We start from the raw sequence: 22,671 nt of genomic DNA, 5'->3' as shown, positions 1-22,671 counted from the left end.
ACGCCCAAGACAAAAAACATAGACACGACCAAGACGTGTGAGTTGGGTTTGACTGTGTGAAAATCGAGTCTCTGAGACTCGATTTTACTTTAAGTAAATCGAGTCTCATAGACTCGATTTCTACGTGTTCTCCACGTAGAAATCAAGTGTCTGAGACTCGATTTCTACCTGGAGTACACGTGGAAATCGAGTCTCAGACACTCGATTTCTGCGTGTACTCCACGTGGACTTTTGGCATAGAAAACCAGGTAAACTGAGCCTTAGAGGCTCAATTTAGAGGCCCTAAATCGACCCTCTAAGGCTTGAGTTGTTACAATCACAAATTGTTTGCAAACGGGGCCAACTAACTGAATAGTTAGTTTTTTAATGCTAGTTTCCTACAATCTCCAATATAAACTGCTCTTATTTGGATTTTACAGAACTTAATCACGGTGGAAAGAATTATCCTAATGCCTACTAAGATGATAGGATTGAGAATCATTGGAATTCTTCCCAACAGGGTCAAAATAAGGGAACCTTGAAGAAGAGACTAGCTCCAGCTTTCTTCTCCATTGTATTTTCATATAGATTTTTTTTTTTTTTTTGAAGAAATATTTACAATCAACAAAAAATTCCTTACTTAAAATAAAATATAAATAAGATTTAAAAAAAAAAAGAAAAAATCATCTACACATACTAAGATCTAATGGCTGTGGTGATTAAAGAATACTTGCATAATGCAACAGACAGGGCCATTATCATACTGTCTCTGCTAATATTTCTTTCTCTATTTTGTTTTCTTTTTTAATGTTTGGTACAGTCTGCTAGTATGACCATATAAGGCATCATCATTCTTTGTTTGTGTAGAGTAAATGACAATGGACTACTCAGATAAATCAGAGATTGATAGCTAACCACAAGGCATGGAATGGGGCATGTGTATCCCAACCCAATTATTGGCACAAGTTAAAAATAAATCATTACCACTAGAGATGTTCTTGTTGGCATCTATGATGCGCTCCATGAATAGCAGGACTTGCTCATGTTGACAAGGAAACTCTGGAAATTTCTTACCTGAAAAAAAAATAATAAATAAAATCTTTTAGTTTTGGAGACACTCCCTCGACAATGCCTCAGCACAAAAATGGCACATGTTTCCTACCAAAAATATTCTCTATCTTTAGAAACCATTCCATCTCATACTGCTTCACTAGAAAGATTGCAACAGTTGATCGAGCAGTTCTTCCCATTTGATGGATATAATCCTGTGGTCACTTTAATTAGCAAAGCAGAAGTTATAACAAGCAGGAAAAAAAAAAAAAAATACTAACATAAATCTTTCAATAATATATAATATGTATAAAATCAAACACAATTACAAGAGCGGGAGTCTGGATGCATGATTTCAATTTTTTTTAAGTAATAAAATTTTATTGAATTCAAGGAAATACTTCATCATATAGAATGTGTGCGCAAAATACAATAAAAATTACACAATCTAATAACTACATGCCAAAAAAATAGAATCAATCAAGTCTACAACAGCATTTGTATCACTTGTGCCTATAATTCAGGCCACTCTAAACAACAATATCAAAATGCTACATTTCAGCTTATGCATGTGTTAGGTTCTAAATGTTTAGAACAATTGGCAAATCGTGAACACAAACTTGTCTAGTTATAGATCTTACAGTCTATAGGTTTTATTAGACAATACTCAAGATGATTCAAGTCAAGATTCAAGAACATACAAGCTGCAGGAAGAAGATTTCATAATCTGTCTGGTTCGATCGATCAAAAGACAGGCTCAACCGATCGAAAGTCATATCTGCAGAATTTTAATTAAGCCTAGATAGCAGTTCAAGCCCATTTAGGATTAGGGTTTTTAATCTACTTCTCCCAGTATATAAAGGAAACTCTAAGCACGTTTTTATGTGGCTTTTCAGAGAGAAAAGAGTGTGCCTCTTTTGTATTTAGGGTTTTGTTCCTAAAAAGCTCTCTTATGTTTTCTACCGGTGCTATTCCTTGAAGAATCTCAAGATCCGGTATTGTAGAAGTTGTTGCCTTCTCTTGTCATCAAAGGTGTTGATGATCTAAACCTTCAAGGGTGGTCTTGGAGTCACAAACAGGAGTGTTTGTGTTGCTAAACCTTTAAGTGGGATCTCAAAGTCACAAACAGGGGTGTTTGTGTTTTGCAAAGGCCAAAGAAAGAAGGAGTCCGTGGATTCGGAGTTTGCACGTGGTCGTGTCAGTAAGTTCTACTGGTTGGTAGCATTAGGAAGTCAAGCGGGAGGGCTTGTAAGTCCTTTTGTATGAACTTCGATTCTTTCTAGTGGATTTGCTTTTTACCTTGAGGATAGCTAGGTCAAATCCTCCCTAGGTTTTTACCGGTTTGGTTTCCTGGGTGATCATATCGTGTGTTATTTATTTTCCGCTGCTTTGCATGATTTGATCTTTATTATTGTGATAACCTAGACTTGTTTAATTGGACTAAGTAACAACTTGGCTAATTACCTAGGTTTAATCAATTGTTTAAGGGGCCTAAAAACTGACAGCATGATTTACAGAAAATGTAACAAACCCAAAATTCAAAAGATTATCAAGGAAATAATTCAAAGAGAGGATAACAGTTCTAACAAATGAAACTTCCATATGAATGCAAGAAAACATCTTGGAGGCACCCCACAGGCCCACACCCGCCGTCACAAGCAAGAATTCCAATGAACTATATTGCAAGTTGGTGACAAAGGTTAGAGAGAAGCCTATTTATGAACTTGCTAAAATATGGAAATGAAAACTGGAGACATGAATTGTGCCAAGTGTATCAAATATAAGGATCAAATAATTTTTAGTAAAGGAAGACGAGATAAAATAAAAGATGGAGAAACATTTTTTATTAAGTAAAAATTTCATTAGAAAAGTAAAAGGGATGGGCACAAAGAATGTGAACAGTCCCAAATCAAGGAATACAAATCACAAAGAGAGGGAAAATGAGAAATCAAGAAAGGACATCGAATGAATGCCACCTTGAGCACACATCTAGTTGTACAAGGATCTCAAAATGTGCTCTTTAATTACAAAGGTAAGACACTCCACCCATCAAAGACCCTCCTATTTCATTCATACCACAAAATACACATGACACAAAGAGGTGTGGAAAGAGGTGTGGTTTTCCACACCTAAAATAGTCGGTTTTGTTGAAAACGGCTTTGCCAGCACTCCAAAATATCAAGCAATGACTTGTGCATCACCCATACTAGTCCGAACAAAGCAAAGACAAAGGAACACATCTCTGTTGCCACGGAACAATGAAGTAGCAGGTGATTAATAGATTCCCCACTTCTCTTACACATACAACACAAATCAACTGTGCTTTGTTCCTATATGTAACTCTCACAGTGCTCTTCCCACACTTGTCAAATATCTTACCAATGCTTGAGATCTTATTATAAAGATTAATCAACCATATTAGACTTGTCACCCAAGAACTTCCTAACATTTCATTTTCATTGTTCTTTTCATCTCAACCTGTTGTATGAAGCTATGATTTCTATCTTAATAGAGTTATTAAGTTCCCCTTAATTCTATGTGTGACTTCCTTTTGTAAGGTTTCATTCTTTGTGTGAAATGCGGCATTAGAAAATTTTTTATTATTGAAAATCTACGAAAGCTATTTTAGTTCAGAAGGGTAGAGAGAATTTCTAGTGGAGCAGCTTTTTGTAAGTTTGCAGCCTCATATATTCCTCCAAGGAAATTCCATACCAATGGGACCTCTTAAATCTTAACACCCCATAAACTAATGTACATCAAATTGGCCACCACAAGTTAGATTGCAATGGCCACTCTCAAGAAATCAGGACTTGAGCACTTATGCTTGGCAATCTGAAGAGGATCTATACAGCTTACCTGAACTAAATTGGGATTAAGACATAGTTGAGGTGAGTTGAATAAAATCTAAGAAATAATAAAAATAGACAGGATGTATGTTACACCACAAAATAGGTGTAGCCCTGCTCTAAGTCAACACAAAGATAGCAAGCCTAACCTTCATGTCTGTGGGAATGTCATAATAGATAACCAAATTGACAGATGGAATGTCAAATCCTCTCATTGCCGCATCAGTGCAGATAAGAATATTGCACTCTCCTACCATAAACTGATTTAAGGCTCCAACTCTGTTTGACTGTCAAGAATAGTTACAAAATTTTATGACAGCATATAAAAGGGAGAAGAAATTAAAGAATGAAAGAAGTATATAAAGAAAGAGATATCCGACATGCTTAAAAGCTACAGATAGAAATTATTTTTTACTTTAGTTAAATTAATATAGTTTACCTGGCTCATTCTACCACTAATTGGAATGGCCCTGAGACCAAGATGTCGAAGCATTATAGTAAGAAAGTGAGTTGCCTTACAGTTACGAGTGAAAACCACTGATGTACATCCAAACATCTCTATCAAAATATATGCAAGGTAGCAATCCTGTAAAACAATGAATATGAATATATGTACCAGGAACGTACCAAAGACCATCATACAACAGCAGAAACTCCACTAAAGAAACTAAAATGCATATAATTAGATGAACATACCTTCAAAATGCATGCCATAATCACTCTTTCTAAATTTCTACTGTGATACATCTCACTCTAAAACAATTGTCACTTGCACTGAGAGTTGCACCCTTTTAGGTGGAACCACTAGAAACATCCTTCACATCTAATCACTTAACCAGCTATAAAAGCCATTGACAAAATTCATTATATGCTAGAGTTTCACTATATGCTAGAAGCCATTGGCAAAATTCATTAGTGGCTAAATACAACTTATTTATGTCAATCCTAGAATTTCTGTATATCCAGAACCATCAATTGCCCGTAATGTGGTTGTCACAGTATTCAAAGAAGCAAAATTTTTGTTTGATAACATGGGAAACCTTTCTAAAGAAGAGCCCTTTGGACTTGCCTCTAGCAAGTAAAACCTACAAGCAATTGACCCCACCCACTAAAACCAATTTCCTGGTGATCCAAGGGCATTCAACCCTTGACGGGCTAAGCAGTAATATTCAAAGAAGCAACTTTCCAAAAACATTCATTAAAAAAGACTATTTAAAGAACTTTTTATTGTAAAAATGAAAGCTATCTTCTTATCAAAATAATAATAATAATAATAAAAATGAAAGCTATCTATATCATCTCTTTAGTTGGCTAAGAAATGTCATTTATCCTATGATATGGTACATGGCTTCAGAGGCCACTGTTAAAGCTGCAAGTCCAACGCAGCAACAGAGTACAGGGCGCATGGCATGCACCAGTCATCAGGACAAGCTGCAATCAAGTGCAGCACAGAGTGCACTACATCATCAGGGCAGTGTGCTGTCATGTACAACACAAGGACAGATGCAATCTAGTGCAGCACAGCCAATATTGCATCATCAGGAAGAGACTAAAAGGGTGGTTACAACAGGATTGACACGTAGGATTATAGAGGATTTGATAGAATCAATTCCACACTATGATCAGAGTATTAGTTCTATGGTTTGATCTATGTACACGTGTTAGATTAAGTGGGAAGTTGATTGTAACAACCTTACCTGATAATGCGGAAGTAGTTATTTTTCTGTTTTAGCTTTAACTTATATATAAGATAGGATTAGACGCAAATTGTATTTGATTCATTCATTATCAATAAAGCTCAGTTTCTATTTAGAGAGAGAGAGAGAGTACATCTTTTACATGGTATCAGAGCTCTTCATCTTCTAGAATTTTCTACTCTGTTCTTTCTCTCCTCTTCGAGGTCCTTCAATGGCTTCCTCAGAAACTGATGCTTCTACTGCAACTCACAACATCCAATCCACACTCACAAATACACATTATGCCAGTGAATCCAATGCTCCTAATCCATATTTCCTCAATTCCAATGAGAATCCAGGTAATATTCTAGTCACTCAACCTTTGCTTGATATGTGAAATTATCACTCTTGGTCACGAGCAATGGTGCTTGCTCTCATTGCCAAGAAGAAAATTGGCTTCGTGAATGGCAAGATCTCAAAACCAAAGGATGATTCACCTTTATATAAGGATTGGGAGAGCTACAAACACCATGGTACTTTCATGGTTGATTAATTCCATGCATGTTGATGTCTCTAGTAGCATCATGTATTGTGAGACAGCAAGGGAGATGTGGCTGGAATTGAAGCGCCTGTACTCACAACGAAATGGACCTAAAGTTTACAATTTGTAGAGGGAAATCTCTCACATTTCACAGAATCAGATGACAGTTAGTGAATACTACACCAAATTCAAGTGATTGTGGGATCAATTGCTGAATTTTGAGCCACTGCCAAAGTGTTCTTGTGGTGCGATGAGGATCTTGAGTGCTTCACATGAGAAGGCCTATGTGATGAAGTTTCTAATGGGGTTGAATGAGAATTTTGAGACTTTACGAAGTCAGATTCTCATGTATGATCCTTTTCACTCAATGAGCAAGGTTTATTCTTTGGTACTTAAAGAAGAATCACACAAGAACATTGGACATGGAAACTCAACAGCCTCACCATCCGATTCAATGGCTATGTTTACCAATTCCAAAGGAAATTCCAATTGGAATAAAGGGAATGCTAAGAAAGACAAGCCTTATTGCACTCATTGCAACATGCAAGGCACACGATTGAGAAGTGCTACAAGTTGCATGGATATCCTCCAGGTTATAAACCAAGAGGGAAAGCCAATGTCAATCAAACTTCTTGCAATTCTGTCAATGGTGCAGAGCATGCCTTAATGCCATCCAATCAGTGCCCTATCTCTAAGACACAATGTGAGCAGTTGCTGACGTTTCTCAAATCAGGTGCTGCTGCTGGTGATGGACATCATGCTGCAAATGTGAGCACTTCTTGTTTAGTCACTGGTGGTGAAGGAACTTCTAGTGCAGCTTCTAAGATGGTTGGAACTTCTGCACAAAACAATCTCAACTTCAATTCAGCTCTAATGTCAGGTACCAATTCTATTGTGCCTTTTGTTCCCACTTTAGAACATTCTATTTTTTCTGCTAAAACTGTTGATAGGCAAATCTTTAGGGAAACAGATTGGATTATAGACACAGGGACCACTAACCATATGGTCCATTCTATATCCTGTTTTACTTCTATTACTGCCACTCTTATTACCTTTGTTAATCTTCCAAATGGTGAAACAGCATTGGTAACACATGTAGGAACTGTTAAAGTATCCAAAACTCTTATACTTACCAATGTCCTGTGTGTTCCCTCTTTTAGTTTTAATCTTCTTTCAGTTAGTCAACTAGCTAAGACCACTCTTTGTTGTCTCATTTTCTTTGGGACTATGTGTTTCATCCAGGACATTGCTCATTGGAGCACAATTGGTCTGGTAGAGAGTTCAAAGGCCTATACTTGCTGGAAGAGAGTTTATCAACCTCAAGAACTTGTTTTTCTACAGCTGGTTCTGTACATAGCTTTATTGATCAGCCTAGTACTATGTTTGTAAATAATCTTCTTGTTCAGCCAAATATTTGGCATCTCAAGTTGGGGTATCTGTCAAATGCCAAATTGGCTTTGATGAGAAATAATAATGTACCTCTTTCAACCATTAATAAAGATGTTCATTGTGAAATCTGTCCTTTGGCTAAACAGAAAAGGCTTCCTTTTTCATCTAGTATTCATGTTTCACTTAAATGTTTTGATTTGATCCATTGTGATTTGTGGGGTCCTTTTTCTACTCCTACTATTGATGGTTGTAGATATTTTCTAACCATTGTAGATGATTGCTCAAGGTGCACTTGGGTTTACCTACTCAAGCATAAATCTCAAACACAACCTATTTTGGAACAATTTTGCACTATGATTGAAACACAATTTTTAAAAAAGGTCAAAACCATCAGGACAGATAATAGTATTGAGTTTATTATCATGGTTGATTTCTTTGTTAAAATGGGTATCTTGCATCAATTAAGTTATGTTGAAACTCCACAACAAAATTTCATTATGGAAAGAAAGCATCAACACATCTTAAATGTGGCAAGAGCTCTTATGTTCCAATCCAACATGCCTTTGCATTTTTGGGGACATTGTATTCTTACATCAGTTTATTTGATAAATAGAACACCTTCATCATGCTTAGATCATAAAACTCCTTTTGAGGTTCTTTTTGGTCATGCTCCAAATTATGGTCACTTAAAGGTTTTTGGATGTCTTTGTTATGCATCCACTCTTTCACATACCAGATCCAAATTTTCCCCAAGGGCAAGGAAATGTGTTTTCTTAGGATACCCCTTTAGTGTTAAGGGGTACAAACTGTTGGATTTAGGTACTAGGACTATTTTCATATCTAGAGATGTTATTTTTCATGAAAACATTTTTCCTTTTGGTACTGCTAAACCTCCTACTGTAGATCCTTTTATCTTTGAGGTTGATAGCACTTCTAAAGGGTGTTTAGGACCTTTTGTCACTCCTTATAGTGTTCCTGATATGCACAATGACCAATCTGCTTCTTGTTCTGACATTACTCCTTCTCCTTCATCAATTCCTATATCTACACATCATGTTCCTTTACCTGATTCTTTGCCATCTGATTCTACTTCTATTTTGCTGGATTCTATACCTTCTGTTAGTACTAACCTTGCAGCTGAAGATCAACCACTCAGAAAATCCACTAGAGTTCATAGACCACCAACCTACTTGCAAGATTATGCTTGCAATGCAGCCTCTGGTTCATCACTTGCTTCTACAGCTACTCACCCTCCAGGGTCTCCTTATGATCCATCAACTTGCCTCACATATTGCCATTTGGATCCTCAATACAAATCCTATCTCATGACTGTTAGCCAAGGTCATTCTACTCCTCAGTATTTTTCTCAAGCTGTCCAAGATCCCTTGTGGAGGGTAGCAATGGATAAAGAGATTCAGGCCTTGGAAGCAACTCAGACTTAGATTCGTACACCTTTACCTTCTGGCAAGAGATCCATTGGTTGTAAATGGGTCTATAGGGTGAAGCTTAATCCTAATGGTAGTGTGGAAAGATATAAAGCTAGGCTAGTGGGTAAGGGTTACACTCAAAGGGAGGGACTTGATTTTTTGGAAACATTCTCTCCTGTGGCCAAAACAGTATCTGTGAGGGTTCTCATTGCTCTTGCCTCAGCTCAGAAATGGCCTTTACATTAACTTGATATCAATAATGCATTCTTTCATGGAGATCTTGAGGAGGAGGTCTACATGGATCTACCTCCTGGTTATCACAGTAAGGGGGAGTGCACTTCATCAGTTCCTATGGTTTGCAAATTGGTCAAATCACTCTATGGTTTGAAGCAAGCATCAAGGCAGTGGAATGCTAAACTCTCTGCTACTATTTCAGCACTTGGTTTCAAGCAATCACAAGCAAACCACTCACTCTTTGTGCATTCCAGTGGTTCTAATTTTACTGCCTTGCTGATATATGTTGATGACATGATAATCACAGGCAATGATGCAACTTGTGTGTTTAATCTAAAGCAGGTATTGGATCAAAAATTTGGTATCAAGGATCTTGGTTCACTCAAGTATTTTCTAGGACTAGAGATTGCTAGAGGTGCTAAAGGAATTAGTATAAACCAAAGAAAATATGCACTTGATGTGCTCAAGGAAGCAGGTATGCTTGGATGTAAACCAGCCAAAACACCAATGGAGCAGCAACTAAAATTGTCTAAGTCTGATGGAGAGGTGCTCAAAGATGCAGGACAGTATAGGATATTAATTGGGAAACTAATGTACCTATCCTTGAGCAGACCAGACATAACCTATGTTGTGCATAGGCTTAGTCAGTTCTTAGCTCAACCTAGAGTACCACACATGAAGGCTACAATCAGGATTCTCCAATATATCAAAGGCACACCTGGCCAAGGAGTGTTCTTTCCCACAGACTCAGACTTGCAACTTAAAGCATTTTGTGATGCAGATTGGGCAGGCTGCCCTGATACCAGAAAATCTTTGATAGGTTATTGTGTGTTCCTTGGTGATAATTTGATTTCTTGGAGATCAAAGAAACAAGATATAGTATCTAGATCTTCTGCAGAGGCAGAGTACAGATCCATGGCTACAACTACATGTGAGGTGACTTGGATATTGTATTTTTTAAGAGATTTATGTGTTCCACATCACAAACCAGTGCTACTTTACTGTGATAACCAGGTAGCACTGCATATATCAGCCAATCCAGTGTTTCATAAGCGATCAAAGCACATTGAAGCTGATTGTCACATAGTAAGGAATAAAATCTTGGATGGAACAATTAAAACTTTCTATGTTTCATCAAGATCACAATTGGCAGACATTTTTACTAAGGCACTAGGTGTTGAGAATTTTCTAAGGCTGCTTAACAAGTTGGGAGTTACTAACATTTTTAGTCATCATATTCAGTTTCCTAATACTGCAAAGGAAGCTGATGAAAGTAAAGAAAATCAACCAAGAGCTTTGCTCTTGAGGGGGAGTGTTAAAGCTGCAAGTCCAACGCAGCAATAGAGTACAGGGCGCATGGCATGCACCAGTCATCAGGACAAGCTACAATCAAGTGTAGCAAAGAGTGCACTACATCATCAGGGCAGTTTGCTGTCATGTACAACACAAGGACAGATGCAATCCAGTGCAACACAGCCTATATTGCATCATCAGGAAGAGACTAAAAGGGTGGTTACAACAGGATTGACACGTGGGATTATAGAGGATTTGATAGAATCAATTCCACACTATGATCAGATTATTAGTTCTATGGTTTGATCTATGTACACGTGTAAGATTAAGTGGGAAGTTGATTGTAACAACCTTACCTGATAATGCAGAAGTAGTTATTTTTCTGTTTTAGCTTTAACTTGTATATAAAATAGGATTAGACGCAAATTGTATTCGATTCATTTATTATCAATAAAGCTCAGTTTCTATTTAGAGAGAGAGAGAGTACATCTTTTACTGCCACCTTTAGCACTAAAGACCAAAATAATTCTTGTACATTTTTCATGAAGGTTCCACTGTCTTTCTTCAACAGTCTCAAGAACAGAAGTGTGCTTGGTAAGTGCATACAAAAAAATTCCCTAATATTAAATTCAAAATTTTGAATTAGTTGCACTAAGGGAATTGTTTATTATACACACTCTATTACAAACAATTTTACACTCTTTAAATCATTGAAAGCATGACTTGACGTCATGATTTTCAACTTGGAAACGATGACTTCAGGTCACAATTTTAGTGCATTTCAAGGATGTGTGTAAAATTATGTGTAATAGAGTATGTGTACTAGTATTTTCCCTTGGCACTAATCACCAACCATAATACCTAGCATACATATCCAGTCTTTAGTAAAACATCTTCAATAGAAGATTAACTCTAAGAGAAAAATGAGAAACCTTGTATTTAGCAGGCATAAAGCAATACTGCTGCTTTAGCATGTCAACAATTAAGTTACTTGATGCTACTTCAATCTGAAATCATCCAAAAACAGAAAATTATTATAAGTCACGACAAAAACTATGAACAAACGATACAAGTATAATAAAGACTATAATTACCTTCACAAGATTTCTTAAACAATCCCTTTGGAGCTTCTTAACCTGAAACATCAGGAATAAATAAACCATTATATGGAAAACCAAAAGAACTTATACCTTTTTCATATAGTAACCACGTGTGCAGTATGCATCTCCATTAGCACTTGAAGGCATCAAAAAGACAACACTTGTGACAGTGTAGATGTACTAATGAGTGCCACAAGTTAGCATAACCTTTGAACAACCATATGGTGTATAGAGCATTAATAATTTTTATAACATGTGTGTTGTTAGGCACCACATTCCATATATAATTATTAAAGTGTTGAGTTTATGTTGATGTAATGGCCCAAAAGGCCCAGTTATGTTGTAAGCCTATATTGGGCTAACCCTAGCTTCTAGTCTCTCTATATATATATGCCCTGTTAGGGTTCATTGTAATAGATGATTTGAATATACAGTAAAGATGTAGCCGCTAAGGTTTTATGATGTGGGTGTAGGCTATTGAGTGATCCACGTAATCCCTTGTGTTCTTCTTTCACTCTTGCTTCTGCCTCTCTATATTATTTTATTTTCATTTTTAACATGGTCTCAGAGCCAATAGTTGCCAATTGCTGTTTTCTTATGCAACCTTCATATCTAAGATTGTTGGTTGTTATTGGTAGTTTTTGTTGGTGTGGCTATGGTAGTTGATACTTGACGGTTGTTGTTGGTAATTGTTGTTACTATTGGTTGTTGTTATTGTTCTCGACGGGTTATCTTGCGTTACAGTTGCCAGTGTTGGTTGTTGGTTGGAGTAGACAAGGAAATCCCTTGTTTGCCTATTTGGTGATTTTCTGTTGTTTAGGTATAGGTTTTAGCTAACCCTTATCCATGATAAGGATAACCTAACCCCTATAAAACCTCTGTTTGGTTTTGTTTGATATTGAAGAACTTCAGCTTGTTCATCTCGTTTTTTTGGTTGGTTTAGCTTCAATTTTGGCTAGTTCACTTCGCTTTCAGCCTCTTCAAGCAAGTTGACAGTTGTGTCTTACAAGCTGGATCTATATGACTATATGCTCCAAATTGAGGGGGAGTGTTAAAGAATTGATCAATGAGTTTATGTTGATGTAATGGCCCAAGAGGCCCATTTATGTTGTAAGCCCATATTGGGCTAACCCTAGCATATAGTCTCTATATATACCCTGTTAGGGTTCATTGTAATAGATCACTTGAATATACAATAAGATGTAGCTGCTAGGGTTTTATGAGGCCGATCCACGTAATCCCTTGTATTCTTCTTTCTCTCTTGCTTCCGCTTCTCTATAATATTTTATTCTCATCTTTAACAATAATTATTTGTATAACATGTGCATTGTAAGGCACCTAGTATCTTCTCCACTAGTGCAAAGTGCGTTCTTCTTATAGTATAAATCCCTATTGAACTATAATGCAATTCATGCTCTAATGTGCATGAAATGTCAAAAAGTGTTTCCTCAAAATTCCATATCATTTTCACAAAAGCAATAGTTCCAAATGAGTTTCTCTAAAAATTTCAGAATGGGATCTCATGTTTCAAGAAGCAAAATAACTAGGATTCACAATAAAGCACATATGTGGCAAACATCCACTGTAAGAAACAATTAAAAGGTACATCCCTGATGACAGATATACCTTTTAAGTACAGCAGGATATTTAAATACATACCTTTTCAGTCATAGTGGTAGAAAATAGATATATTATCCGTTCACGTGGTATAACCTTCAAAATTTCATCAACTGATTCCTCAAATTCCTCATTCAACAACCTATCAGCCTCATCTAGAACCTACGAATTGTAACCCAATCGTGCAACTTATAGCAAAGAATTCATAGACTAGGCAACACCAAGGTGGCCCTAAGAGTTCGTTTTTTATCAGTTCTAAACAATCAAATATATAGACATCTATGTGTTTAGGATATTAAATAAACCACCACCACTGAAAGTTCAAAAACGTGTATAAACACCCTTGAACGTTTAGACCCCCAAATACAAAATAACCAATTCAAGCTTTATGACAAACAACTAGTGTGCGGAAAATGAACATAAGCTATAAACAAAATTGGAAATCAATCTAAGCCAATTATAAATCACATCCACAGCAGAAAATAAAAGGCAAATATAAAGGGAAGAAAGATGCAAACACAAGGACAACACACGATGTGTTATCGAAGAGGAAACCGAAGCCCTCGGTGTAAAACCTCTCCGCCGCCCTCCAAGCGGTCAATAATCCACTAAAAAATGTAGTTGGGATACATGAACAGCAATAGACCCTCCAAGACTAATCTACCCGATGTACCTAAGCCCTCCAAGCTTCTTGCTCCAACGAGGTTGCGCCGAAACTTTTTCTTTTCTAGCTTACCGGATTCCGCTACTAGACCGTAGCATCCGCCATCCTTGGCATCTTCCAATACTTCCCAAAGCTCCAAAAACACTCAACACTCTAAATGGGTGTGGGTAGTGTTTGGATAGAAATCTCCTCTCAATAGGTATGACAATGAGAGAGGGAATGAGAAGAGACTACAAAGATTTCTCTCTAAGAATGAGTAGCTTTCTCTAATTGGGTGGGTGTTTTGAAGAAACCTCTCTTAGGGTTTTTCTTTCTGAATAGCCACACATATCTTGTGGGAATGAGGGGTATTTATACTGGTGTGAGAATGGAATACGAAGAGTCAGTTTTTCCAAAAAACAGGGCTGGCTGGCGACTTGACCTCGCGACTTGACTGAGTCGCGAGTTCAAGTCGCGAGCTAACTTAATGGCCAGTCTGGATTTTTGTCGTGTAGTGCTCCAGGTGGCGTGACTGTTCAGCTCCCCTGCATGCTCTGCACGTGAGCAACTTTTGGCGGCTTGCAAGCCGCGAGCCACCCGCGAGTCCTAGCCGCGAGCCACCCGCGAGTCCTAGCCGCGAGTCTCTGCTTCACTACACTGTCTTGAGCATTTCTTCACACTCTCACACACTACCCTTACATGATTCCCACCTAAATACAAGGTTTCTAAGTGCTATATTACAAGCAAATTTGTCATGGAATAAAGCCAACACATGGTTGATTAAATTCAACCTTACAACCACTACCAAAGCAATTGTCTGGCAGAGTAGCAAACTTCATCATGTTTTGAGGTAGAGGTTTTTTTTAATCTCTTATAATTTTATAGATGAAATATTTATTATTTTAATCTCTTATCATCTTGATATTTTGCAAGTATTGAGGGTATGACGAGTCAACATAATTCAATGGTAGATTTGTCAAAATGATAACCTAATGTTAAGATTTTATGCGGTGTAACAATGTAAAGAATTACACCACATATAACTTGAATCCATCCCAACAAAAAAATTAAATACATAACAAGTAATGTGCATTTATTTAACTCAATTGTCATATGATCCTAAAAGGTTAGAATATATGTATTTTAATTATTATTATTATTAGGGAAAAGTTAATGAATATCCTGAGGGCATTGGTTTAACAAATAATTTTAGAAACATTTTATGAGAAAAGAAGAAAAAAATTGACTTTTTTGACAACTTTTTATATTTCCTATGAAAGTAGTATTAAAAGTTTCTTAAAACAGTCCACTGACAAATGTCCTAAGGGCAACCGTTAACAGGACTCTTATTATTATTATTTTTTTGTAAACATGGTTATTCAAAACACTTTGACCACTTGGCTATTCCTTTAGGAGTGTGTAACCCCCCATCCCACACAAACTAAGTAATTACAATAATTATAGGAAGGAGTCCCTTGTGGATGGCTCTAAGATATTGACTAAGAGTTTTGAACCCAAGAGGCCTTGGGAACCACTAGACCAACCCTTGGAGTTGATATGCATTTTCATTAATTATACATGGAGCCTACCATAACTTATTTATAGGTAAAAGAACTTATTTTTTGGACTAGAAAAAGAATTTTTTTTTTATAAGTTCCTACAACATATTAAGACTACATTAATTATTTTAATAAAATATCATTACTTATACTAAAAAAAAAATACATACCCAACATGCATATATCTACAAAAGCAGATTGCATAGCTGACATGACATAAGAACCATACCAAATACTTCAATGTGTGGAGGAAAAAACCATTCATATTGGAAATATGATCGACAAGGCCTCCAGGTGTAACACCCCAACCCAACTTTATAGTTAAACTATGTGTTTGAGTGGTTAAGTATTATTATTATTTTAAACTACTTTCTTTCTATAATTAATAGAAGAGTATTTAATAAACATATTATTTTATAATACCATTGAATAAGAATTGTAAAGATTATAAATAATTGAATGGCTAATTGTATTATAAATATATACTAAGTATGTACAAAACTATATTTAAATGGTTTAAGTTATTAGATGTATAGTTGGTGGTGTTTTAATTAAGTATGATGCATGATATTTTATAGTTGTAATTCCACTTACACATACAACCAATGGAAATTCAACACATAATGCCAAAGCATCATGCATGTTAACACATGTCATCCTCTTAAACCCCAAAGACCAAGACTTGGCCGACCAAGCAATGAACAAGCTCCACCTCACATCTTCTTTGACTTTCTCAAACAACTAGAACATCCAAGAAACTCTTTTTCTCTCATTTCCCATGGGTCCATGTAAATTAGAATTCTCACCTCACTTTACTCTCTATTTCTCTTAAGGAAAGAGTTAGAAGCTCTCTTGAGTCCACGGGTTCACACACCAAAAGAAAGATAAAGCTCTATCTCATTTCTTCTTCATATTCTCTCAAAGAAAATAGAAAACTCAAAGAAATACTCTCTTAAGCTCTCTACCTCTCATACTTTCGGGTCCAGCCACTAAAAAAGGGAGATCCTTTCATGCAAGAGTGATTCTATTCCTATTTTCGCCTCAAGAACCAAAAACTTGGTAAGAGTTATAGCTACTCTCATCTTAGAATCCATGATTTCTTTAAAGAATTTTTAGTAATGGTATTTGTGATTTGTGATATTAGGAAATCATGAACTTGTAAGTTTATATATATATATATATATATCTGTGTGTGTGTGTGTGTGTGTGTGTGTGTGTGCTATTTTAAGAAGCTTTGAAACTATGTTAATGATTTTTTGAAAGTAGATTAGGGTTTTTACTAATTAATGATTTTATATGATTAAGGAAGTAAGAAAAAAGCTAGGATGAGTACTTTTGATGTTACTACTGGAATTTTTGTTGTATTTAATTTTGCTATAAATGGCTAAATGACTATATATAAGTGTTTTATAACATGTCTAATGAGTGTATAAAAATCTTCATATGAAAATAGCATCGTTTGATAATTGTTTGTGAATTTACAAGAAAATGTTACAAAGTTGTCACTGTGACAGATTCTGTGTTTACGCATGATAAATTATGTATTAGATTGTATACAATGAATTAGGATGCTAGGAGTAGTTCTTACGAATTCTAAGACACATATGGTTGTATTGGAAGTGGTCTCACAGCATTTGGATCAATATAAAAATAATGGTTTAATTTCTAAGTTGCATGAAATTCTGTTAGGACAGATTTAAATATGTTGTCTTGTATGATTTTTAGTAAATCATAGTTTTATGCTTTGACTTTGAAATTGATATGATATTTACTAGATATCCAATCGAGTTTCTCTATAAAATTTCATGAATATTGGATGTGTTTTGATAGCTCATTTGTATTTTACAAATGCTGCTGAAATGAGCAGTAAATAGTAATTGTTAACTCTGACTTTGAGGATTTAATTCTAAAGTTAGGGTGAATTTTTTGAACTATAATTTAATATTCTTATCTTTTGGTATGTCTAGATTATAGATCAATTTTGTATAACTTGGTTCAAGGTTTAGTAATCAAATGCAGGGTTTTAAACCATCCACCTGTTGTTTTTATGAAGTTGTCTTATTCAACGCGTTGTATATTGCCATGTGAGTGTATATGGTTATATGACCATGTTTAAAGGATTTTATGTTTATGCATGTATTATTGCCTTAATCTTAAGCACCTTTTGAAATGAAGTTGGCTCCTCTAGAGATATGATATAAATATGAGAATGTTGGTTTCTCTAAGATTTAGTATATCATGTTGTTTGATGAATGTATCTTGTGTTGTGGGAACCTCGTTGAGGTGGGATTAGGATTTCTTTGATTATAAGAGATAGGCTTTGAAATGTGTAAGTTTACGATAAGGAATAATTGATAGTAATAAGTTTCGATATTTGATTTAGGTGTTACCAATTCCCAAGTCTAAGCTTCTTCGACTGTAGGCTTTTGGTTTCTCTGCTTTTAGGTAATGGATAAGTTATATAAGCATTTGGAAATCATGAGGTTATTTTAAAGTATATTATACATTAAAAGGTTTTTGATTAAAGATATGGAATATAATCATATTTCAGACAAAGATATAAATTCATGAGTTCTCGAAACCTTATGTATATGATTTAAGCATATTGATGCTATTATTAATTCCACGAACATGATGTTTAAAGAAAACAATGGAAATGCTTTTGTTGGTTTTTAGACCCCTTAAAACAATTGATTTAACCTAGGTAATTAGCCAAGTGGTTACTTAGTCCAATTTAATAAATCTAGGTTATCACAATCGCAAAGATCATATCATGCAAAGCAGCGGAAAAATAAATAACACAAGATATGATCACCCAGGAAAACCAAACCAGTAAAAAACCTGTGGAGGATTTAACCTAGCTATCCTCAAGGTAAAAAGCAAATCCACTAGAAAGAATCGAAGTTCATACAATAAGACTTACAAGCCCCCACACTCGACTTCTTATTGCTACCCACCAGTAGAACTTACTGACACGACCACGTGCAAGCTCCAAATCCACTGACTCCTTCTTTCTTTGGCCTTTGCAAAACACAAACACCCCCGTTTGTGACTTTGAGATCCCACTCAAAAGTTTAGCAACACAAACTCTCATGTTTGTGACTCCAAGACCACCCTTGAAGGTTTAGATCATCAGCACCTTTGATGATAAGAGAATGCAGCAACTTCTACAATACCGGATCTTGAGATTCTTCAAGGAATAATACCGGTAGAAGACATAAGAGAGATTTTTAGGAACAAAACCCTAAATATAAAAGAGGCACACTCTTTTCTCTCTAAAAAGCCACATAAAAACGTGCTTAGGGTTTCCTTTATATACTGGGAGAAGTAGATTAGAAACCCTAATCCTAAATGGGCTTGAACTGCTGTTTGGGCTTAATTAAAATTCTGCAGATACAACTTTCGATCGATCGAGCCTGTCTTTCGATCGATCGAATCAGACAGATTATGAAATCTTCTTCCTACAGCTTGTATATTCTTGAATCTTGACTTGAATCACCTTGAGTATTGTCTAATAAAACCTATAGACTCTAAAATCTATATCTAGACAAGTTTGTGTTTACGATTTGCCAATTGTTCTAAACATTTAGAACCTAACAGCTTTTATTATGAAATGTTATGCAGACTATGAATTTCCATATGATGTATAAGTATAAAATGTTTTCGGGTTATGTCCTTTGACAATTTGAGCTCTACCAGTAGGAGTTTAATTACTGGCTTTCCATTAAAAAATGTTATCTGATTGGCCATTAAAAGTAGGACTAACTCTGTTGCACCCACCCTTGTTGGTTATGGCCAACTTGTGGAAGAAGTCAACCGACCCCTATGGTTGAAGATATGTATTATGATGTGATCCCGAGAATACCTAGCATTGTGAGGAATGCTAGATGCCTAGTACAGTGGTGCTAGAAGCCTCCCAAATAAGTACAAACTTATCAGATATGGACTAACCAATATGTTATGAACAGCTATATTATTTTATTGATCATGAGAGAATGATGTTGTTTAAATGCATTATAAAAAGTTAAAAACTCTCATGAAAAGAAATTTATGATGAAAAGAAAATCTATTCTTTAAAGATAAGAGTTTTTGAAGTTTTGTAATGCTTTAAAGATAAAGAATCTGATAAAAAGGTTTTAGTGTTCTATAAAGATAAAACTTCTGATGAAAGTACAAGTTTATGTTAAAAAGTTATCAGATATTCATTCTTTATAAAACAAAAAGTTTTATGGCTATGAAAGTTATAATATTTTATGAGAGGAAGTTTATGAAGAAAAGTTTTGTTATTCTTTAAAATGTTTCTAGTTAAAACAAAGTTACCAACTATCCGATTTAAGTTAAAATGATTATTTTGTAATGAGAATATATATATGTGTGTGTGTGTGTGTGTGTGTGTGTGTGTGTGATTTTATATAATCAATATCATATTTGGTAACAAGAATATATATATATATATATATATATGCATTGTTGGGAAATTTAGACCCTGGTTGGTAGAATTAACAAGTTTTAAACCAAAGTTGTTAATTAGATTTACTATGAATAAAACTTGTTAAAATAAACAAACATCAATATCATGTCAAAATCATGCAACAGAAAAATAAATAAGACAAGATATAATAACTCAGGAAAACCAATGAAACAAACTAGTTTCACAGTAAAAAACCTAGGGGAAAACCTTCCCGAAAAGCAATCCACTATAGTAAAGAGAAGTTTCAGATCTAGTACAAAACCTTTGTCCTTAGACTCTACAATCCTCGTAGATGAATTTACAGCAGAAACATTCTACCACTTCAGAACCTCTGAACTCTTCAATATATGAACGATACCCTTTTTGTTGCACGGATCCCAATACGTGACTAACTCCTTTGCACGAATCCCAGTACATGACTCACTCACCAACTTGAGGAAGAAGAATGTTAGCTGCAAAGTTCTTCACTTCATCAACAATGAAGATCAAGAAGCACTTGGTTACAAAACCCTAAGGCGCAAAAGACACAGTAGCTTCTTTCAGAGAGAATAAGGCATCGGTCACATTTTGCATATATTCTCCTTGTATTCACTTATGTGATGGCCTCTAAAATAAGCCTTATATATGTCTAGAGTTGTGAGAAAAGAAACCCTACACAAATACAAAAACTTGGGCCGAAATTCAGATCTGGAAATTTGAATTCCCGTAACCTCGATATATACCTCGATCGATCGAGAATCTGTCGAGCTTCATTCATTAAATCTTGACAAATAACTATCTGTCGAGCAGCTGTCGAGTTATTTGTCCACAGGTGTCGAGCTATCTGTCCAACTTTAATAAACAGCTTTTTTTCACTTATTTCTTGGTCCAATCTTCATGGCTTTAATACTAGACTTAAAACACAGTTTCTTGAAGTATTAAACACATCCTAGATCTACCTAAATACAAGTAAAGTACGTTTTATTAAAGGATTAGCCAACTACATAAATATTGACATATGTCCCTAACATGAATCATATATGTCCTAACATGCATGTATGTATAATGGTTTTAAATAAGCAATATTATATTTGGTGACTTTGTAAGAAATGAAAGAAATTCAATCCGAAAGGTTTTGATAATATTATTCTGATAAGAAAAAGGAGAACAATTATTTACTTATGAAAAGCATATAAGTTATTATTATGAATAGTATAAAATATTATGCATGAAAAGATGTTCTCCTATCTGAATATTTATAGAATGAAATGATTTAATTTACATGTATCCTTATTAAATTCTCATGTATCTCATCTTTACTGAGCTGTGTAGCTAACCCCTTCCACTCTTTCAGTCAACAGGTTTTATTTTGGAGTAGAGGGAGCCTTAGTCGAGTTTTTGGAAGGAGCTAGTTTTAGTTTTATATGTATAGATCCCAAATTTACAATTTGATGTTTAACTTTGCAGTATTGTGTATTTTAGGATCTAATGAAAATTGTGTACCTTAAAGCATTAAGAGATGTATGATGTGAAATTTAGAATTTAAGTAATTGGTGGATTATGTTATTCTTTGGATACAGTGTAAATGCTATGAATATTAAGTGAAAAGTTATATAAAGAAGAAAAGAAACAAGAATGAAAAGAAAGAGGGAAGCTTTTGTTAAAAGTTTTAGTTGATTCTTGTTAATACTAGGTTTAGGCTTGATATTAACATGTTGGTCATGGTCACAAGTTCGGGTATCAAGTTTGGGATGTAACACCAAGTGTTCCAACCTACAAAGAAATGAAATGATAAAAAAAGGAAGGGGGAGGGTCTAAAATGAGAAGCCACTTAAACAACTGAACAAAAAAAATAGCAAAAAAATTGACTAATCAAATTCATTGCATTATACCAAATTGAAACTTAAAGAATTAAGTTCTTTCAAAGAGTTGAAATAAATTCAATGGAGCTTCCATGGCAACTAACAAGTCTACATACAATATTTTAGATAGGATAGAGCTTGTGGGAAACATGTAGGGCCCATTTGGATTAAGGGGAGAGGATGGGGAATTGGAGGGGAGTAGAGTAGAATTGACTGAAAATATGCTAATTTTGGACCAATTCTACTCGACTCTACTCTACTCTCCCTCCCTCCCCTTCTGTTGGGGAATTTAGACCCCTGTTAATAGAATTAACAAGTTTTAAACCCAAGTTGTTAATTAGATTTATTATGAATAAAACTTATTAAAACAAACAAACATCAATATCATGTCAAAATAATGCAGCGGAAAAATAAATAAGACAAGATATGATGACCCAGGAAAACTAATGAAACAAACTAGTTTCACAGTAAAAAACCTGGGGAAAACCTTCCCGAAAAGCAATTCACTATAAAGAGAAGTTTCATATTTAGTACAAAACTTTTGTCCCTAGACTCTACAATTCCCATAGATGAACTTACAGCAAAAACCTTCTACTGCTTCAGAACCTCTGAACTCTTTAATATATGAACGCCACTATTTTTGCATGGATCTCAGTACGTGACTAACCAATGATGCACAGCTCCCAGTATGTAACTAACACACCAACTTGAAGAAAATGTTGGCTGCAAAGTTCTTCACTTTATTAACAATGTAAATTAAGAAGCACTTAGTTACAAAACCCAATGGCGCAAAGACGTAATAGCATCATTTAGAAAAAATAAAATCTCAATCACCTTTTGCATGTATACTCCTTGTATTCTCTTATGTGATGGCTTTTAAAATAAGTCTTATATATGTTTAGGATTATGAGAAAAGAAAGCCCAAACATACATTCATAGATTGGAGTAAAAAAAAAAAATCTTGACAGATGCCTATTTGTTGAGTTGCTGTTGAGCCACGGGCTT

General features: G+C 35.2%; 1 long non-coding RNA gene and 1 pseudogene across 1 annotated transcript; one reads left to right on the top strand and one right to left on the bottom strand.

Moving 5' to 3' along the window:
• Positions 1 to 743: 743 nt before the first annotated feature.
• LOC126713494 (DEAD-box ATP-dependent RNA helicase 10-like) overlaps positions 744 to 22,671 on the bottom strand; it is a 64,965-nt pseudogene continuing 43,037 nt past the window's right edge.
• LOC126713498 (uncharacterized) lies at positions 16,171 to 21,370 on the top strand. The gene is made up of 2 exons (XR_007651360.1): positions 16,171 to 16,413; positions 21,159 to 21,370. It is a non-coding gene; the product is annotated as an uncharacterized LOC126713498 (long non-coding RNA).

The sequence above is a fragment of the Quercus robur genome, chromosome 2 (genome assembly GCF_932294415.1).
Source record: "Quercus robur chromosome 2, dhQueRobu3.1, whole genome shotgun sequence".
In the NCBI taxonomy this organism is placed as follows: Eukaryota; Viridiplantae; Streptophyta; class Magnoliopsida; order Fagales; family Fagaceae; genus Quercus; species Quercus robur.
The sequence above is the reverse complement of the archived record's forward strand: the minus strand, read 5'-3'. Positions and strand labels throughout refer to the sequence as shown.